A 6,427-nucleotide genomic window follows, 5' to 3' on the forward strand; every position below is an offset into this window, starting at 1 on the left:
AAACATGACTGAAAATTGTTTAGTTCATCAGCTTTGCTTTGTCTCACACAGTGGCTGCGCTGACAATGACTGGCAGCCAATAAATCTTGTGACTTTCAAATTCCACGGCAACCTAGCAACATCACTAAAATTTGCATGGGATGTCAGATAACACCTGACCACAGGTGAACAAAATCTGGATTGAAATATTGTTACAGGACAGTGCAATGACACAAATGCATGTTTATTGATAATAAAAGGTGACTTTGCGTTTAAGTAGCACCTTCTGTGACCTCCCGACATCTCCAAGCACTTTTACAGCCAATGAATTACTTTATGAAGTATGTGTTAATCAGCCAGCATTCCTGTTCCCGACCAGTATCTAATAATGCTACCTAGAAAGTACGTTTTTGAGTGAGCTCTGCTGTCACACTTACAGGAACATAAGTCGGCCACTCAGTGGCTCAAACCTGTTCCATCAGTCTAGAAAAACACAGTTGATTGTAGGAATCCTCAGTGCCCAGCTCTGCACCTATGGAATAAAGTAACCTGGAGTCAGTTAGTGAGGTGGCTAACACTGGATTCTCTGCACAGTTTGCGAACTTTGATCACAAAGACTAGAATATTGAATATGGGCCTTATCTACCTTTGAAAATACTCAATTACCGCAAGTTTATGAACTCTCTGACACTAATTCTCCCAAAATTGTTACAACACATTAGGAGGCCATTTGGCCTGCTTTCTCTGTGCCAGCTCCTGAAAGTCGAACTTACCTGGTTGACCGCACCAACACCATCTCCCTGTAGCTTTGAACATGCTTCCTTTTCAGATAATAATCCAATTCTGTATTCAATGCCTTGACTGTACCTGCATTCCCTACACTTTCGGTACCTAACTGCTCGCTGTGTGAAAAAGCTTTCCCTTATGTTGTCATTGCTTCTTTTGCTAATTACTCAAAAACATACACATTAGCAGCAGAAGACCACCCAGACCCCTGAGCTGCTCTGCCATTCAAGAAGATCAGTTTGAGGCCTCAATACAACTCTCCTATCTGCCCCGATATTCTCTGACTCCCTTGTTCGTCAAGAATATACTTAAACCTGTGCTCGCTTGTTCCTAATCCTTTCACAAGGAGCAACAGTTTCTTTCCATTTATCCAAACCCTTGATGACTTTGAAGATCTTTCCCTAATCTCCTCTCAACTTTTCGTTCTGTAAGGAAAGCAGACTCAACTTCTACAATCTATCTACACAATCAAAGTTCCTCATCACTCACAGCATGTCATGAATCTTTTCTGTACTTTCTCCCATGCCTTCACACCATTCTTAATCTCCAGAACCTGGCACAATATTGCAGTTGTGGATGAACAAGTGTCTTATGTGAAAAGATATTTTAACTTCGGTTGCACCCCACTGTTACCAGTGGCTGTTGACATAGAATCACAGAATTCCTATGGAGTGGAAGCAGGCCGTTCAGCCCATCAGGTCCACATCAACCCTCCGAAGAGCATCCCATCCAGACCCACACCCTCTACCCTAACCTTGCATTTCTCATGGCTAATCCACGTACCCTGCACATTCCTGGTCAGTGGGAAGAAACTGGAGCACCTGGAGGAAATCCATGCAGACATGGGGGGGAGCGGGCAAACTCCATACAGTTGCCTGAGGATGGAATCAAACCCGGGTTCCTGGCACTAAGAGGCAGCAGTGTTAACCATTGTGCCACCATGCCACCCACTTTTTTACATCACATTTTTGTGGTAATGAATGTTTTACCAGCAATGGAGCGATCAACCATCTCTTTTATCAGGACAGACCTCTTGCAATCAAGCTTAGGCATGGCTTTCCGAAGTAACAAGTATTCGCTGTTTCCTGATGCATTGCTTTAGTCTATAAAGTCTCTGAATTAATGTTGTTTCAGTCTAATTTAACATGTACAAATCCTATATCCTACAGTGGAATCTGTCGCCACCAACAATCATTCACCAATTCAGCCCCACAATTAAAGGAAGCCCCTATGCTTGATCAGAGAGTCCCAATATTAATCCCAATTTTAACCCTCATGCATGACATTAAGCTTGGGGCTGTTAGAAACTCACCAGATTTCTATCATCCATGTGTAATTTTGACAGACTATTTTAGATAGAGTGTGAGGCCTACACTCCCAAGTGGGTGAGGGGCTTTTCTGAGGTTCTAAAGTTGGAGTCAGATGCTACAATTTAGACACTGTTGCTACTTCTACTGGCTGGTAAACATTCAGTATCCAACATGGGCTTCATCTGGAACACTGGATGGGAGAGTTCCTCCAGATTCTACAAGGAAACACTGGACTTCCCACAGACTGAGCTTGTTCCTCTCCTCCCTCAACTACAATTGTGTTCAGATTCTCTCTGCTGAACCTCCACCCTAATTTGTTCTCATCTAATGGCAGTGGTGAGGAGAGGTGGGAGTTGTGGGGGGATGTATGGTGGTGGTGGTGGTTGGGTATGGTTATTCATGTGTGGCCTCCCACTGATCTCACACTACACCTACTCACCAAGCTAGCCTCTATTATTTGTGCCAGAAGTCAATGTTAATATGGCTTGTGCTGCACTTTGGCAAACGGGGGTGGGACCATGACAGTCACTTCATTAGTCTCATGCTGAACAAAATATAAATCTGGGTTTGACTTTTTTCAGGACAATGGAGAAAGTGTTACTGTCGATGTCAGGGGTCCCAGGGGCCAGGAATCGCTGTTAAACCAGCCATTCTGGCTGGACAGAGGGAAGTGGATGTTATGTGAGGACTCAATTGAATTCTTTGCAATTTCCTATTGGTCGAAGGAAACACTGGCACCACCAATCTCGCTCAGCCTTGAATAAGCATTCCTACAATGAAAACCAGCTTGCTTTTCATATCCCAGCACACTTTACAGGCTTGCTTTCAAACAAAATCTGAGGCTGAATTACACAAGGAACAGTTCAGAAGGAGATCCATAAAAGAAAGGCAGGTAGAGAGGTTTAGGGAAGCAATTCAGCACTTAGGGATAGAGAAAGCTGGGTTACAAGTTTCATAATGTTGCGGATGGATAAATATTAATGAACTAATCTCTCTGGATTCCACTCTAATGAAAATAAATAATACTGGAGATTGGGTTGTCCATTAAATATATTGGGTCTTTCAACCATGGGAGCAAATTCAGTGTGGACTGAAAATCTCTCTCTCTACTGCTTGTAAAGCCCCTCCGTAACAAAATTTCTCCCCAATCTCTTGCCCTGAGCTAGGTATTGGAACTATGTTACAGGTCACCCAAGCTGCTCACGTTGCTGTGGCAACATATAGTTTCCAAGCAGTTGTAGCCTGGAGCTATGGATGGTGATGATAGAGACTCCAATTTCTTTCCATCACATGAATGGTGAGGAATATCTCCCACTCATATCACCCACATTGGCATGTGTTCGAAGGATTTACAAGTTGGTACTCAATCTAATTGGTCACATTTCTAATGCATCCCCTTTTATCAAGTCCTGGAGCTGGATTTGGACCCAGAGCTTCTGGTTAAGAGGCAAGACACTTACCTGAAATGTCATAAGACCCCCATTGATAGCTTGCACAAAACCCAAACTAATATGATGCAAGTTTGTGACATTAAAGCTCCTTTCATCCAAGGCCCGTTGTGGGGAGGTCAGGAAGGAAGTCCACCTCAGACAGAAACTGAAAGACTTTATCAGAGTTCTGTATAAATTTAGCCAATTCACCTGGAACAGTGGACAGCTGTGAGGCCTTAGGGACTACGATTCATGGTTGAAGCAATAATGGGTGCTTTATCCCATGGTTGTCCTGCAATATCTAAACTGGCAGAAATCAATTGAAGTTGGTACTGGGCACCTGAAATCAAAAGTATTTCATTCACCAGCTCAGAATTCCTCTCAATAATCATGACATTTCTACGAAATTGAAATGGAACTAATGCACAAAACAACAGAGAATCCTTCAAAATAACCTACAGGTTTTATTCAAAAAGACTATCAAAGTCATCCATTTCAGAAGCAAAGAAAAAAAGACAATGGTATAGCTTAGCAAAAATCTTCGCTGAAGCTTAAATTATTAAATCATTAAACTTTTAATTCTTTACATTATTAAAGAAAAATTAAAATCAACTGAATAAATCGCTGCATTTCTGCTTCAAAACAAGCCTTATTTCAAAACGGAAAACAATGGCTTAATAAAATTCCTCCCTTATTTATCAGTGTCTTTGATTTGATAATAGTCTAGATCGATTCAGTTGCATTGTCATTTACTATCGACTACTAAACTTTCCAACACTGATGTTTCACAGACTTTTAAGGAAAATTAATTTGACACATGAAATGGATTTTTTCGAAGATTTAGCTAACGATTTAAGAATTTCTTAATTACAACCATCCTTCCCACGTAAATTCTCTAGATTTCAAACACCCCACCCCCAGCCCTTTGATCTTTCTGGCTACTTATCAACTGATTGAGAAGGAGTAAAAGATAAACTACTTCTCAAACCTCAAACGTTGCTTCCCTCATCTAGCATGTGTGTGCATCATTTGGGAGAAACACACCAGCAATTCTTTCAACCCTGTGTCTAAGGATGCTCTGCAGTTTCCATGTTTTCCGCTGGGATGAGAAGATAGCTTCATGAGGATAGAAAGGGCCTACACTCCATGGCATTTGGAAGGGTTACACATTGAAATAAGTAAAGTTTTGAGGCAGCTTGAAAGGGGAGACACTGAGAAGCTATATACCTTGCTGGCAAATCTAGAACTTGGGCAGCATGGTGGCTCAGTGGTTAGCACTGTTGCCTCACAGCGCCAGGCACCTGGGTTCGAGTCGACCCTTGGGGGCGACTGTGTGGAGTTTGCACCTTCCCCCTGTGTCTGCGTGGGTTTCCTCCGGGTGCTCTGGTTTCCTCCCACAGTCCAAAGATGTGCAGGCTACGTGGATTGGCCATGCTAAATTGCCAATAGTGTTTAGGGATGTAGAGATTAGGGGGATGGGTCTGGGTGGGATGCTCTGAGGATCGGTGTGGACTCGTTGGGCCGAAAGGCCTGTTTCCACACTATAGGGATTCTATGAACTTCTATCTAATGGTCTCAGTCTCAGGATTAGGAATTGGCTACTTGTGCCACAGATGAGAATAAATTCTTTTGCTCAGAAGGCTGTGAATCTTTGAATCTTCCACTCCAAGAGTCTTTAGATGTCCAGTCACTGAATCTGCTCAAGACTGAGATCAATAGATTTTGGACACAAAGAGACAGGCTGGATATTGGGATAGACCGTGCATGTGGATAGGCGTGGAAGATTACCATGATCTTTTTAACAGGTGTAAAGAGTCAAATGGTCTACTCCTGCTCCTATTATGTTCTTACAGGAACATGCCTGGGTTCTGAGACCAAGTGTACCCCACAAACCTTATGGGGTACTGTCCTCTAACTATTGCATGACACACTTTCCAAAATAACTTCTCTTATAATAAAGAAGTATAGGTTTATTAAAGTTTTTATTATCACAATTCTCCTTGCTGTAAGGATGAGTCATAGCCCACTTACCAAAAATATTAATGACAATAACTTTGCAGATCGTTAAGGGAAAAAAGTTGCTCCAACTGATTCACACTCCAGTCACTTTAGATTTTAAAATAAGAAGACGAACGCCTGCACACTGGCAAAGACATGGAGCTTACTTTCTCATATAAAACTTTGACGTCAAGTAAATTCCCTTGTAAAATTTCAAAAGCTTCAGAAACACCAGAAGTTTTTTTTACAATAATCACAAATAGCTGAATGGTAACAACTGCAAGGAACTGTCCATAGAATCTTGCACCATTGAAGTTGGCTGTTTGGCTCGTCGAACCTGTGCCAGTATGTAGTAGACCTATCCAATTGCAGTAGTTGCATTCCGCTGCATGGGGGTTGCTTAGCTCAGTTAGCTGGATGGCAGGTTTGTGAAAAGCGTGATGTCAACTACGTAGGTTCAATTCCTGCACCAGCTGAGGTTACCATTGAAGGACTCTCCTTCTCAAACTCTCCCCTTGCCTGAAGCATGGTGACCTTCAGGTTAAACCACCACCAGTCATCTCTCGCTAATAAGAGGGCAGCCCCATGGTCTGGTAAGACAATGGCAACTGTATCTTTATTCCCCTACTCTTCCCCATATCCCTGCAAATTCTTTACCTTCACATGTTTAATCAATTCTTTTTTGAAAGTTAACATTGACACTCCTCCCATAAAATCAGGCAGTGCATTCCAGGGACTATAATATAGTGGCTATGTCACTCAAATACTAATCCAGAGGCTTGGTCTAATGTTCTGGGGACACAAGCTCACATCCCTCCAATTCAAGAGACAACAAGGTGTAGAGCTGGATGAACACAGCAGGCCAAGCAGCATCAGAGGAGCAGGAAGGCTGACGTTTCGGGCCTAGACCCTTCTGAAGGGTCT

The 6,427-nt window shown here is 42.5% G+C and overlaps 1 long non-coding RNA gene across 1 annotated transcript in view; it reads right to left on the reverse strand.

The window, feature by feature from the left end:
• Positions 1 to 207: 207 nt before the first annotated feature.
• LOC125486725 overlaps positions 208 to 6,427 on the reverse strand; it is a 72,573-nt gene continuing 66,353 nt past the window's right edge. Inside the window, exon 2 of the long non-coding RNA XR_007265360.1 lies at positions 208 to 511. This is a non-coding gene — a long non-coding RNA (uncharacterized LOC125486725). The remainder of the gene's footprint in view (positions 512 to 6,427) is intronic.

Source organism: Rhincodon typus, chromosome 32, assembly GCF_021869965.1.
Source record: "Rhincodon typus isolate 14 chromosome 32, sRhiTyp1.1, whole genome shotgun sequence".
Classification (NCBI taxonomy): Eukaryota; Metazoa; Chordata; class Chondrichthyes; order Orectolobiformes; family Rhincodontidae; genus Rhincodon; species Rhincodon typus.